At 36.5% G+C, this 16,048-nt stretch overlaps 1 protein-coding gene across 3 annotated transcripts in view; it reads left to right on the plus strand.

Moving 5' to 3' along the window:
- Window positions 1-16,048, plus strand: part of LOC111054291 — a 118,340-nt gene that overhangs the window by 39,548 nt on the left and 62,744 nt on the right. Inside the window, exon 1 of one of the 3 annotated variants that reach the window (XM_039420422.1) lies at window positions 2,971-3,095. The exons of 1 other annotated variant lie outside the window; for it this stretch is intronic. The gene's annotated coding sequence lies outside the window, so the exon portion shown is untranslated. Of the gene's footprint in view, window positions 1-2,970; window positions 3,096-7,923; window positions 8,020-16,048 lie in introns of those variants that run through there. One more of the 3 variants, XM_039420426.1, reaches the window with a different exon arrangement.

The raw sequence follows: 16,048 nt of genomic DNA on the forward strand, positions 1-16,048 counted from the left end.
TGTAATATTTTGAAACAAGATCACGTTGAAAATGATCTAGTATCTGCGATAGAAATTGTTATAATTTTTAGGTGAACTAAAGTGATTAAAGTTGTTCAATTTGAATTAATTTCATTTCAAGTCTTGAGGTGTTGTCAACACAAGAGTGATGAAAAATTATATTTTGAGACAACCTTTTGATCCTGTTGATTGAATAATGAGAGAATCCTCCACATTATCCATTAACCGTCTCAAAATCATTTCACTCCCCATGAATAATCAATTGAAGATGAAATGAATAATTGGAATGAATTCATAAATACATCAATCAGGTTTCAAAATCATTTCACCCCCAATGAACAATCAAGGTTGAAATGATATATTGGAATGAATGAATAGATACATCAATCGGGTCGAGAGAAGAGTTCACGAACCTCTTTTGATAAATATGATACATAGTCAACCATAAGTAATGCTGTTCAACTCTCCATAACCTTTGTGATTCTATTACGGTGTGGTATAATTTACATAAGAAGTGACCGTTGTCAGACGACAGTTTCAATTGTTTAGCAAAGCGTGTTGACGCATAATCGCACATTCTCCATTATTACTTTTGAAAGTGGGAAGTTGGCAAGTCAAACGTTTTGATGGTGGCAATCGACGTATGAGTAAGCTAAGCTAGTGGTCGTTTATACATAGTGTGTGTCACACAGCGGTGTCACACAGGGCTGTGACTGTGAGACAGTGGTGGCTCAGCGTATACAGGAGACAGGTATCTGAATGTCTGTAATGCACAAGTGCAATCTTCATGCCTCTTGCAATGTGCATTGTGCTCGCTCTCTACAGTCACACCAATGAATTGCACTGCTGTTCTGTGTCACTGCACCGCACCGCACTGCACAGCACCATTCCCATTCACACAATCATCGATAAAGGTCAAAGCCGCACCAAACCGTCATTCAGGAATGTAAGTAATCCTCTCCCATAAAACGATAGGGTGTTGGAGAACTTTCGACTGAACTGAGAAATCACAAAGAAAGCTATTCGTTGATGCAGTATTATTCTTAGAACGACTCAACACTTGAGTACATCAAACAATGTTGAGGAAATAAAATACAACTAGTATAGAAGTTGACAAGCTATAGTGTTAAAGAGCTACTACTACATTTATCGCTGATAAAATCCCTAAACCATATAAAATCACGGAACGGTAACAACCTCACTCTGAAAACAAATTTACTTGAAGAATCATCTTCAATGGTGTGTATTCGCATTTTTGATCAGTTGCGAAAACCTCATAGCTATATCACATTCCACAAAGTAGCTCGAAGAGCTGTATTACAGAGATATGGGCTGAACTGATAGTGCTGCATATAGAGTACCTACTATTCAACAACGATTAACTCCAGCAACGTTCCATATAGCATTAAGATACCTAAATTTTTAATGATTATCTACCAATTTAGTATTCTATGCATTAAAGATTGAAGCAGCGTCAAAATGAGTCATGGTTTCGGTAGAAAAACGTAAATGGAAAAATTCTATTCAGTCAGTAGGCCAATAATTTTGCTTTCTAAACAAATATTTCAAATAATTCGTTCTCGAATTGCGAATAATTTTGGTAACTGCACCACTGATAGAGAACGATGGAATTAGAAGGCTAGATTGAATTCAGTCTCACTGACTGAGCTGTCAAATGAGTGAGTAGCGCTAGCTAATTATATGGTATCGGTCCGTTACTTCGCTAATAATTTCCCACCGTGTAATACCACTTCTAACAGCTACATCATCTTGCTGAAGTCTTTGCTAAGTCGTGATTCTTCCAGTTTCAGTTAAATTTTACTATTCCAATGTTCACGTATGATTTGATTTCATAAGCATCGATTTATTCATAGAATGATGTAAATTGAAAATGAATTAGTCTGTCAGAGATCACAAAATTGTACAAAATAATCATCCATGCTTACTGCGAAAGTGATTGTTTCTAACTATATTAACTATAGTTGATATGCATGCACAAATGTATATAGTTGGCATGTATGAAATTGTTACTCATATTTAAAACTGTAAGTGATATTATGTAGCTAGTAGGCTAAATACTAATTTAAATTTGAATTTATTTCTGGGTTATATTAAAAAAATTAAAGAAGTGGAGTGATAATTCCTGAGATCAGTCATGAATATACTAGTTGCTCAAATAAATCTCTTCTGGTATGCGAACCAGCATACTATTATAATAATTATCTATATGAGATTATACATATAATCACATATTATGAAGATAAATAAGACCTCTTATTCAATGTAACTGGTAGAGAAAAAGTAGTTAATCATCCAATGTTCGATTCTACACGAATAACATACCTAATTCTTTGATCAGCTTCTTCACAAAAAGAGTTCACAATTAAAGATGGGTTATTGTGTATACACGTATTCTGTACTACTGAATAACGGCGGTTATCTGAGAGCTTTTTTTAATTTGCATTGGTGTTCTAGATCTGATTTGTTTCCCACAAATGAACAGGAGAACACGAATAGCCCGGTCGCTTCCGTTGGTAGGCGAATAAGAGGAAACAATAATATAATTATTTTGTAGCAGCGTCAAGTTGAGAGGTTTGCATCCAGTTTTGACACGCACATCCTGTCGCCTGCCGACAAAATACTGTCTGTAGTAGTTGGTTGTCGTATTGTCGACTCAACTGGCAAATATGTAGGACCATTCCTTTTGGCAGGGGATGTCTGAAATCGAACCAACGGTACACGACACGTGCGTTGCTGGCTGTATTGGCAGCGTTCTTGCATACAGATACATCGCGCTGAAAATCGAGTACAGGGGAAAGTTGTGAAATTTAGTCATTTCTAAACTTGTGAGACGAGCAGAGAGGAAGGAACCAGAACGCTGGAAGCGTGTTGACCTACTGTGTGTTGCTGGCTGCCGTCACTACACTCACAGTCACAGCTCACAGAGAGCCGGCTGGATAACCCGTGCCGCGGTTAGTCGGTCTCTGATTTAGTCGCGGCTTCACCGAACGTGTTGTGCGCGCATGTGTCAAGTGTTGTTACTTTCTGGATATCGATAACTTCAAATGCAACTCCTCTCAACACTATCAAACCAGGTGAGATGATATTATCCAAACCTTTCTCTGGAACGAAGATGCTTCAAATAATGAGAATAGTGAGTTTTTGTAGGATACCTTTCGTTTCGGGTAAACAAGTCGAACATCGGCGAATGCTTCCGCGAACATCTTTCCTGGAAGAGTGCCAAGTGTGAATAGCGCCATGCCACTCTTCCACCTAAACGGCTTACTTTCAACAGGATGTAACTTGATGAATATTGATTTTTATTGAAAACGTCATATTCAACCAGAAAACAAGACGGATGGAAAGTGATTGGAACGGATGGACTTGTTCTACAGCACAAATTATGTTGTTTTCTACAGAAGTGAACTCCCACCACTTTGTAAAAATATATTCAAGGTTTCCAATGCAGACAGAATAGAAAGAATTTAAACTTATTGTTCCGATTGTGAGAAGTATGTTTTAAGGATAATATTATTCTGAATGTTGCAACTTTATCATTTAAAACTATTTTTACTTTATATTCAAATTTAAAATATTTGATTATTTTCACCGCTTGAATTTTGTATTTGAGGCATAAAAAGAATGGCGTTTTTATTCACTTGGGTACAGTAGCTGAACAAATGAACGACAACGATCGGGTACATGCACTTTCATTTCATGTTGGATCATTCAAAATGAACAATTATTATTATGATAATTTGAATGTTTGAATATTTTATTTTTCTATATTATTAAATCCGTGTACTGGTTTTGCTGATGGAAATTAATTCTTATTTAAATCCCTTTTTGATAATAGGGTGTACACCAGAGAGTGCTACACAAATTAAGTGTGGATTATAAGTAGAAGATCTATTGTAAGTAGAAGGGTGAATGGACTCTATTATCTATTAGCTTTGATTAATTGTACCAGAATTACTGGGAACTGCTTCCAAAGCGAAGTATAATAAGCTGAAATTAGTGACACTTAGTCAAGTGTCTTAACTAAAAGTCGTTATTCAAGTATCATGTAAATCAAGTATCAGATGAGACCAATCAATGATATGTCTCAAATTCTGATTTATCATCATCATCATCATCATCTTACGTGCATCATCATCTAAAACAGCAAAAATTACAAACAGCTTGTACAGTGGTTAGAGAGTTCGAAAAGGAGTTGAAAAGATTTACATTTCATTTATTGACATATTTTAATTTGCCTTCAATTGATCTTTTACCTCCTGGTCTATAATAATTTAATACTTGAAGGGGAAGCCTTTCTGCAAACATTCTTTTTATATGATCCTTCCATTGTATTCGGTATTCTACAACTCTTTCATTCAAATTGAATATTCCCAGCTCAGATCGGATATCTTCATTTCTAAAATGATCTCTCCAATCGCAGCCCTTGATTCTGCGGACTGCGGAGGAATCGCATCTGATTTATCAACATTTTATAATGTTATTGCTTAAAATGTCGATAAGATTCTTGTAATAAATCTTTAGTTTTGTAATAAATCTCTTCGACTGATCATATCTTTGAATCTATAATAATTTTTTTTTCTATTGGTCAGTACTATAGCCATCTAGTCTAAAGACTAATGAGCTAATTTTTTCTATCCTAAATTACTACTTGAAAAATTGAACAGTGAATTTCTCATTAGAAACTCTTACTGCTATTGTTTAATTAATATGTACACTTATTGACTGCACTATAGAAGCTAGATTCACTCAATCACTGCTCTGCTCTTTCACTGGACACTACTTGAACAAGCACTACACTAGTTCAAACGGTTTCCTCCTTTTGAGCCTCCGCACCAACCCTCCATTGTCTAGCAGCTGGATCGCCTCGACGTTGTCATGTTGGTGCAGTCGCCCCTCGTGCCTCTCCGCATGCCTCTGGATCTCGGTGGACACCAGATCGACGTGAAGGTCTCTATGAAGATCGCTGTTCCTGACATACCAAGGAGCATCCACAATGTTCCTTAGCACTTTGTTTTGAAAACGTTGAATGATATTGATGTTGCTTTCTTTGGTACACCCCCAAAGTTGTATACCATACGTCCATACTGGCTTTAATATCTGTTTGTACAGAAGTACTTTGTTTCGGATTGAAAGGACAGAGTTTCTTCCGATCAGCCAATACAGCTTCTTATATTTGATTCCAAGCTCTTCTCTCTTCTTCTTGACATGGGCCTTCCAGCGAAGCTTTGCGTCCAAGGTCATACCTAGATACTTGGCATCATTAGCATATGGTACAACTTGGTTGTTGATAGTTATTGGTATGGGCAGGTCCTTCTTATTGGTAAAATTGATGTGAATCGACTTTGTTTCATTCAATTTCATTCTCCACTTTCTAGTCCAATCTTGAATTTTGTTGATGGATCTCTGTAGTTTCTCTGTTGCAATATGTATATTACTGTCTACTGATAATATGGCTGTGTCGTCTGCAAATGTTGCTGTAGTATTCTCATCAAGGCTGGGAATATCGCTGGTATAGAGTAGGTAAAGAACTGGTCCCAGAACACTGCCTTGAGGAACTCCTGCTTTAATTTCCTTCAAATCAGAATATGAACTTTCATGCCTGACCCTAAAGTATCTGTCAGTGAGATAGGATTGTAATATATCTGTATATTGCTTTGGTAGCACTTTTTTGAGCTTGAAAATGAGACCTTCATGCCATACTTTATCAAAAGCTTGCCCTATATCAAGGAAAGCTGCTGAGCAAATTTTTTTCTCTTCTAAGCACTTCTCTATTACATTTATAATCCGATGCACTTGATCTATTGTTGAGTGTTTCACTCTGAAGCCAAATTGGTGTGTAGATTGTCTCTGATAATGATGGCACTCCCACCCCTCGCGACATTGCTGGGATGTAAAGCATGATAGATCTTAAAGCCTTTGAATTTGATAAACGATTGATTTGTAAAGTGAGTTTCAGATATAAGACATATATCTATTTTTTCTATGTCTAGAACTGCTTCTAACTCCTGTTGCCGTTGTAACAATCCATTCGCGTTCCATTCCATTATTTTTAGTGAATGAATCATTTGAATTTCAGTAGTCTACTCTGTTCTAACTTCTGAAATTTAGATTGTAGTGAGGTGATTATTTGCTCTTGTCTATCCAGTTTTGCCAAGATTAGCTGCAAAATATTATTGGTGCCTTCTTCTACTTCACTTTTTGGCTCTTCCAATTTCGATCTATTTTCTTTTGAGACAATCTGGGCGAAAGTCAATTTCTTAACTGCACTACCATTGTTTAGATTGTGAGCTTCTGTATTTTCCGTGATTTTTGGTGGGATATTTTGAATGATTTTCTTTCGTGAATCTGCAATAGTTTTTGTTTTAGTAGAATTCCTGATTTTTTGCAATTCGATTGCAACAGTGCAACCTCGATAGCTGGCTGGATGTGCTTCACCGCAATGAATACATTTTGGTAGAGCATCGTTGGGTTTCGAACATTCCTTTGTTTGGTGTTTACCTGCACACTTAACACACCTAGGCTCCTTGTTACAATATTTTTGAGTGTGGCCGTATGCTTGGCAACGTTTGCATTGCGGTATCAGATTGGCCTTCTTCAATGCTTCAACTTCCACTCTACAGCCAAGTATATTTTTCAATTCAAATACTGTTTTTATATCTTCTTCCGCGCTGAATGATACCATGAACATATCTAATGGTTCTCTTGTCTTCCACCTCAGCTTGTTTACAACTTCTAGAACTTTCAATCCTCTTACTTTCAAATCTTCCAGAATCATTTCTGTACTACAAGAGTGATGAAGCTTTTTAATCATCACTCTTATTGGTCTCGACTGTTTATCTTCATAGGAGTGCCAGTTGAGCCCATCTTTAATCAATTCTCTGGTAATATTCCGATAAGTTTCCGAATCAACTGCATTTACTTTAAATGTTTCTTTACTTAACAGTTTAATCCTGAATTTGTCAGCTGGTGACACTTTTTTCAAACTCGTAAGAAGTACATTCAGATTCTTAATACCATCCACAATGATTGGTGGTGGTGGCATTTCTTTATTCTTCCTCTTCTCCTCCTCACTGATTGGTTTTTCCACAAGAGTGATTTTATTATTCAAATTTTGTTGCTTCTTTTTTGCAGACTCATTTTTGATTTCTGGCGATGGGGTGCTAAGCTTCCTCTTCTTGGTAGCCCGCTTAGTACGAGTTCTGATCCATTCAGTTTCTTTAGCCAATTCTTCTTCATTTGTCGAGTAGTTCTCGGTTGCTGAGCTAGTAGGCTGTGGGCTATGGATCTTTTTCTCAATATTGAGAAATCTTTTTTCCAAATCCTGCATTATTTGCAAGAGTTCGGCGTTGCTTCTCTCTAGCTCCTTCCTCTTCTCATCAGATTCCTTCCAGGCGATGAAAAGTACCTGCTCGGCTGAAGATTTGAGTTTATTTGCTTTTATGTATTGATCCGGTGAACACTGGATTTCTGGTGTATTTGCCATGTTGTTGGTGTCCATGCTCTCGTTAGTGGCTTCCCTTTCTTCTTGCTCTGATGCAGGAAAACTTGGTGGCTTCACTAAGTCGGACATAGTGCGATTTCGCTACCATACATTTCAAACAGCACTCGTAATCAACACTCACGCACACGGAAACGCGAACGGAGCTATATTACCGCCGCGAAAAGCAGGTCGCTTTGCTTGCATAAAATACCGCGGTTGACGACCGATACTCGATGCAATATTTTTGTTCCACTTTTAATCGCGAACAAACTGCTGACTCACTACTTCTACACTACACTATTACTACTCCACTATACGTCCGTTCTCTACGAGTTCTAGCGCAATACTGATCTATAATAATCACAGATTTATATTTTATAGTAACTCTATGGTATAACGTATATGATTGATTTATAGTATTTTGTTTGTTTCAGGTAAATTGGGACGATTTAGCCTCTGGTTGCGCAGTCCTTGAGATTTCCTCCTACTATACCAATTACAACAGAATTCATGACCAGGTTTTTACACTTGACATATTTAGACTTCTGTCAAAGGGTGGAAAATTACTGCATGAATGTGAAGCTCCTGGAGCATCCTCTCCAAATGCATTTTGTATTCTGTGTTCAATTCTCAGCTATGTCATGTTGTCATGTAATCATGAAAAAAGGCAGCTCATCTGAAACTGTCATCCTATATTGTGTAGCTCTATATTTTTGCAGTTTTGTAGTTTTATATTTTGTAGTACTAATGTCGATCCATGTCCAGGGCATCTAGCATCCATGTGCTATGAAATCATACTACCTGAAATCTTGTTTTTGCTCTAATGATGGCTGGAATAGTACCTAAAACAGTGAAGCCTTTTAGATTTACATCTAGAGGCAAGATTTACTACATTAACGTTGCTGGAACAGTAATGCCGTTTTCCGCAATGCGGTTAGCGTGAATGTGTGGATGATTATTCAATGTTGAAGAGAAAACGTGTGTGTTGTTATAGCACGTTTGCGGTCAAATGTGGATGCTTAGTTGAATAGTTTTCTGCTTACTCGTATACTACAGCTTGCTATTTTTTCTTTTTCCAAAAGACTGAATTTCCTCATCATTAGATGGATCAAGAACTTACAAAGCATTCACAGATTGTGTCAGATAGTTCAATTGAATCATAACTAACGAATTTAAAAATACTAGGAATTATTCATTCTTATAATTTATCATCATTCTTAGGTAAGTCCTCAGGAAATTATTCTAACTTTAGGCGATGTCTAATTAAAATAAAACCACCGCGTCAATCTATCTATCTATCAATCTAACTATCCAAACGCGTCAGTCATCAATATAGAGTTTTGTGAAGCGGCACAACCCATCGTTTGAAGCTGTGTAAGAATGATTGATATATTTGAAAAACCGCAATTAAAATTTATGTGGGTATGTTTGGCTGTTTTATAAGTATGCAAGTACTGCAAAATTGTGCAACAGTGTGTCCAGATGTTAGTTGAATTGTCCATGAATAAAGCCGGGAGATCCTAAGATAGATCGGCTGCCAAAATAACTAAGCGCTCTCTATAACTTACTATATACCAAAAATTTCATGTCTAGATGTGTTGACGTATTACGAACTTGCTAATTAGAAATTAGAAGCCGAAGTATAATTCATAAATTTCAAAAGCTTTCCAAAGGTATCACAGTGTAAGTTGCATTGAAGATTCCAGCATTATGTAGAAACTTGCATGAAAAAGCCCTTGTCAACTTTCCCCCTTACAATGAACTCAAATTGCACCTGTATTAAAAATACATTGATAGAATCTAAGAAAGTTCATGAACGAATGAAAACATATCCAATTCTAAATTCTTGTCTTGTTTATGAAGCAATCCTTGAAGTAGCTCACATCCTATTTACTCGTCTTCATTAGAGTATTCATACTTCGAGATCTGTACTACAAAAATTTGTTTTGTTCTAGTGAATGTTTCACAATCCTCAATTACCACATCAAATACATGATGAGTACATATCCACAGTTGGTTATCATGTATCCGGAAATCGAGCTATGATACAGTGATATGATTCGGATACAGTAGAATTTTTATCCAACTAATTATTATCATGTTATAATAATAATTAATATTATTCATTCAAGATTCAAAATTTTACTTGCCAGACATTTAAAAAAATGTAAAAGCTTGTCATATAAAATAGAAATAGACTGTAGCCTGCATGATTCTAAACACAAAATACAGGATAACAAAGCTCATAGAACTCAGAAATATAGAACACAATACCATAGAGAAAAGATATCATAGACTTATGCTATCTTTTCTGTACGACAATACTGACTAGATAGATACAATAGGAGAAGCAGAATTTGTTTAGGACACTCAAAGAACTCACTCATTGAATAGTACGCCCTCTCTAACAATTTACTCTTCACAACTCTACTCTCTATAAACTTTGTTATTGGCAGCTCTTTAACAGTTAAGGAAAGAATATTGTAAATTTTAATTTGCTGAAATAGGTGGTTATCACTTGTTTTGCATACTATGGACTTTTCCATTCCCCGATATCTTACGGTTTAGGGATATTTCTTGCCATGTCTGGCAATATCTGGGGTAATTCTTGCCATGCTTCAAAAGCTCTCATATGGCAAAAAGGCAGTCCAGAGTTAAGCTTCAGATTCCCAATAATGCAATGTATGATTCTTAAATTGTTAACATTAATTTTCAAATATCAGGTAAAGATTGACAGTAAATTACCAAATATTCTCAAAACTGAGCTAGGAGATGTATTTTTATTGCAGAGTTGAAAGGAAGGTCTGTCGAGTAGATAGAGACAGACGGACAGACTGCACTGCTCTGCTCGTCCGAGTCCACCTTAGAAGGCCGTTCGTCACACAGACACAGACGGTTGCGGGGCATTATTGTGTTAGTTCTTGACCTATGAAGCTCGCCTTACACGGGCTAGGGAACCGGATCGCGCACTGTTTTTAAGGCAGGATTCATAGAACTGGAGAAGATTCAGGTTTGCTCTGCCATGTACGTTTGCACTGCATCCTCGCCGAACATTACTTTTTTATTCTTTGTCGGAGCAGAAGTTACGTCGTCTTGCACGGACTTATTCAACCGACCGTACGTTTCTTATTTAACCGCGCCAGACCACTTACCTCCGATAGTCGACCTATTGCGACTACAACTGCCTTGCCCTTGTCCCTGCCCCACCACTCATCATCGACATGCCTCTCCACGTATTATCGAGCCTTGCTACGTTTCTCGGTCCTCTAGTCTACAATATTTTGCTCACTATGTTGACTTATTGCGACCCAATAACCACATTAAAACTTAGTTGTGATAATGTGACGGACATAGATTATGAACAAGATAGAAGAACGACTTGCAGGGCCCGACCCCGAACCACCGGTGAAACTCCGACCATCTGTTGCATTGTAGTTACTTCTAGTCGATATTAGTTGAACTTCCTAAGACAGTTACTGATATTGGAATCTCCAAGATTGGGACAAATGCTCAAGTCTCAATGATGGAAAGAGGCGTTTAACTCTCCATGATCGAAAGAGAAATTAAACAAAAATTTCGTTGAAAATGATCCAGTACAACTGAACTAGAGGAAAACAGGAGCAGCAGAACCAATCTTCCGTGGAAAATAACAATGAAACAACTGATCACAACTCATCCGGTTCCCTTAATTCAATGTATCCCTATGACTAGAATGTGCAAGGAATATTACAGCTCACAAGTTGAAGCAGAACTCACAGTCGAAAATGTTCATATTACCATAATATATACTGTATTTGATAGTTTGATGTTTCAAGAAATTTTCTTATTCATTATGATTATGATTATGCAGATGTGAGCAGGATAATAATTATTCTAGTTTAGACTTATCGAAGGTTCAAAGTTATTCGGTGGTGATATGGGAAAAGCAAAGCCTGAGTAATTAGGTAAAGTTTATTTAGTTACGTGATAGTAGAGGTAAGAATAAGAATAAAAGTTCTTATAAACATATATCCATAAACGCTTCATTAGCGAGCTATACAGGGTGAAAGATTTCGCCCGGAATTCAGTTCCTCTGGTGAAATACACCGATGCTGAATTGTTTGGGGACTAGTTTTTAAAAAACTTATGCTGGATTCATATGGAAAAATATCTGAAAAATTGAATAAAACTAGTCTGGAAGCTGTAGTGTGAGTAGTTTTTGAGAATAAAGTTGAAATATGCAAAAAATCCAGGTAGAAAAACACAGACTTCTATGTTTGATGCCTAATAACTTTCTTTAATGACCAGTAAACAAATAATTTTTCGCAATAAAAATTGTAGAGAATTTAATTCTGAAAAGGATGATGTAAGCTGTGTGTACTAAATTCAAATAAAAGTTGGATAAAATGTATTCTTATGTAGTACATTACACCACAAAAATTTGCTGTTTTAAGAGGAGAGAACTAATAACTCATAAGTTGTAGCTGATTGCAAATAAAATATTCGGCTTTTTATGAAAAGTTTCTTCTTTATATGAAAGTAGCATATCTAAATGACATTAAACTTATACCAAAAGACTAGTAAGTAGTTTATGCCATTAAGCCTGGGAGGAAGCTCGAACAGAAGTAGATGATCTCCTATGATTCCTGCCCGAATGTTTACTGAAAACTGATATTGTGGAAGATTAGGATTGATCGCATGAGGATTCTCAGCTGCCCAAATATGTTAGTTGTGGACGTTAACGATAGCTGTTCTTGTAAAGTGTGCCTCGTTGGTGAATAAAACGGCTGTTAAAAAGTTTGGGTAAACAAGTTTTACTAAAAACCATCGGCAAATACCATCACAGGGAATACAGTCTCGTGGCAATAGAGTATGAACTTTCTGGAGGTGGTATGGATGTAATTGTTGCTCTTTTAGTATCCTCCAAATAATAGATTGATTGACATTAAACTACACTGACAATTCTCTTGTGTTCTTCTCGGGATGTTCATAAATTTCATTAAGAACTTGTTCTTCTAACTCAACAGTCTTAGTAGATCGGGGTCTGCCTGCATAAATATGCTCTTTGGATATCAAAGAATCTGTTTCAGACAGACGTTGATGAATAGTGGCAAAAAACCTTGAACTTGGACATACTCGATTAGAAAAGTTCTCTTGATACAAACGTCTTGCTTCAGTACTATTACAGTAGTGTCCCATTCCATACATTAAATGCATGTCAGCTAATTCGGAGTATGAATAATGTCTAAAATTATTACCTGCCATTTTTTTAAAAGTTAACACAACACAAAAGCAAAGTGAAATGGTTGCAAATAACTGGTTGATAGATTAAACAAAAAACACAGCGCGGCTACTAACAGTAGGCCTAACTTACAGTTTGTTTTTTTTGTTCAACAGTGAGCTAAAATATTTCTGAAAATAATTTTCAGCTGATGATTTCTTTTAAATATTTTCTTATTTGAAACAAAATAAATCAGCTGTTTTGGAACAGCTGTTATTAAAATCCATGTTCTATTGGCAATCAGCTACAACCTATGAATTATTAGTTCTCTCCTCCCAGCAAATTTTTGTGGTGTAATGTACTACATAAGAATACATTTTATCCAACTTTTATTTGAATTTAGTTCACACAGCTTACATCATCCTTCTCTGAATTAAGTTCTCTACAATTTTTATTGCGAAAAATTATTTGTTTACTGGTCATTAAAGAAAGTTATTGGGCATCAAACGAAGAAGTCTGTGTTTTTCTACCTAGAATTTTTGCATATTTCAACTTTTTTCTCAAAAACTACTCACACTACAGCTTCCAGACTAGTTTTATTCAATTTTTCAGATATTTTTCCATATGAATCCAGCATAAGTTTTTTAAAAACTAGTCCCAAAACAATTCAGCATCGGTGTATTTCACCAGAGGAACTGAATTCCGGGCGAAATCTTTCACTCTGTATAGCTCGCTAATGAAGCGTTTATGGATATATGTTTATAAGAACTTTTTTTCTTATTTTTACCTCTACTATTACTTATTAAATTATTTTACCATAATTATGAATCACCCTGTATATTGGTGAAACTACCTTCCAAGAGAAAAGATGAGAGGTGGAAAAATATGCACTTGAAATATCTTACATGGGCACAAACCATGTAATACAGAACAAATAATCATGTGGGCACTGAGAAGAAAAAATGTCATTAAAAAAGAAAACTGTCATACGGAAACCTGGCCACAAATAGCTATTCTAAATTAAGCCCTTCAGAGTGTTGCGGAATCTGCCACGAGAGCACCCAAAGAAGAGAGGCGCCCAGAAAAGAGATTGAAAAGCCTCTGGATTCTATTAGTTGGAGATTTTAATGACTTTCTGTTCTAGAGCGTGTTACAAGAGAAGAAAATGAAGAACGACGAGCTATGTAGATATTAAGTTTAAAAAGTAAATAAGTAGAACCTATTCCATTGTTTAGTAAATTGTAAAGGAAAATAAGGGATCTGACATCTCTCCTTGATTTTAATGTTTCAATTCCAAATATACACCTCAGCGTATCAGTTGGGAAATAAAATGGACAGTAGACAGTAAATATATAGCGTATGTCATTTTCTTATTCGTAAGTCCTTTTAATTTCGCACTGTTTACAAGTGCACGTCCAAATTTGAAATGTATATGATCGCCTGAGGGCTTGTCACAGTAGTCGTTACTGTCACCCAGGTAGGCACGTCTGTCACATTCATAGACAATGCTTTTCATTGTCTGCAATGGAGCTCCACAATCGCATCCTGGAGAGTCTATAAAGCCCCATTTGAAAAGAGATGCTTTGCATCTACCGAGCAATGTTCTGATTCGGTTTAATGCGACCCATGCGTGTCGAGGAAGGTCAAATCCTGGTGGCCTGGTGCACTGTCTGAGAGCATCTGGAATTATAGGGGGTGCCTCCTCTCTCCATCTCTCCTTCAGACAAAAATTCTCACTCTTGAGACGCTCTGCCAGCTTTATTGTTGGCCTTCTCGATTTGAGGTTCCTCATATTCAGGTCTGGGATATCCTCATGAATGGGAAGCTGCTGGCTGGAGCATATCCTGTTGTACAGTCGCAGGAGGGCCTGACATCTACGCAGATTGGGTGGTGGTATCCCACTAAGAACAGGCAGCCAGGGTACTGGTGTTGTTCTCAGGGCTCCAGTGATAATGCGCATTGTGTTGTTAAGTTGCACATCCAACAACTTAGTGTGGTAGCTGTTCATCCAGGATGAAGCATGATACTCGGCAGCAGAATACACCATACCAAGGCTTGAGCACCTCAGAGTTGAAGGACTATGTCATCTGCATAAGCAAAGACTCTGGACCTAAAACAGGGAAGGTCTGAAACATATAGGTTGAAGAGAAAGGGAGCCAGAACAGAGCCTTGATCCAGTCTTCTAGTTCTGCTCATCTTGTTTCCCATTGAGACCTGAAATGATCTATTCTTCAGCATGTTGTTCATGAGTCTATCTATCAGTTGACATGGAATGACTTGCAGCAATTTGAATATGAGCCCCTCTCTCCAGACAGTGTCATATTCTGCCTTCAAGTTGTAAAGACGTGCTTCCTGGAGGGTTATCTCTTATGATAGAGTCCCACGTTGTGAAGCCATTATGTAAAGATGACCTTTGCCCCACTTGTTGGGTGACATTGTGTAAAATGGTAAATTTGATATATATATATATAAGAGCAGTCGCTAAAGTCCATATTTTGCGAATAAATTCGCAAAAAGTTAAGGCCTTCTGGCTCACAAAATCGCTGGGTTCAAACCGCAGCTCTAGCTCAGTGGTAGATACATGAATTTTCCAAATATAATCAATCACCACAGGGTTCAATGACTGGTGATTGATAATTCTCACCACTGCTTCCGTGAAGTTCTTGAGGAATACCAATAAGGAAATCAAAAAGACAGTTGATGACTGATTATCAGTAACCATGTATACAATAGAGAATAATGAAGACCAACTATGTTTTTTTCTAGTTGATCCTTAAAACGCTTGTCATGAATACAGGTATTCACCAATTTATCCTTCTGAAATTCCTTAGAACTTACAACGCCAGTTCTGGAAGTTCTCTGGATCCTTATATGATATAACTGGAACCTTATTAATATAATTATCAATATGTTTTTTCTGGCGGACTAGTATGACTAACATCAAAGGATGATAAGTACTGAATGCTCTTAATAAGATCAATATTAATTGATTCACTAATTTTATATGCTGCAGAATATTTTTTCTTGGTACTGAGACAGCCCAAACTGTATATCACGAGATGAATTAGGATAAAATAAACTTCTATGATTTTGTATGCTGACATAAAACACAAAATATATTCCCACAAAATAATATATATAAAATATTCTTATCTTTATAATTCCAATATATATAAATTCTTTAACAGTTGAACAATTATCACAGGGTTTAATAGCATTCACAGTTGTGAGCTTTAAAGATTATAAATATATTATATTTAATACTGATACTTGGACTTCAAGTCAATTCAGAATTCTATAATTTAAAACTTGTTCAGTCGATAGATTTAATAGGACAAGCTTTGATC

This window comes from Nilaparvata lugens, chromosome 1 (assembly GCF_014356525.2).
Source record: "Nilaparvata lugens isolate BPH chromosome 1, ASM1435652v1, whole genome shotgun sequence".
Taxonomy (NCBI): Eukaryota; Metazoa; Arthropoda; class Insecta; order Hemiptera; family Delphacidae; genus Nilaparvata; species Nilaparvata lugens.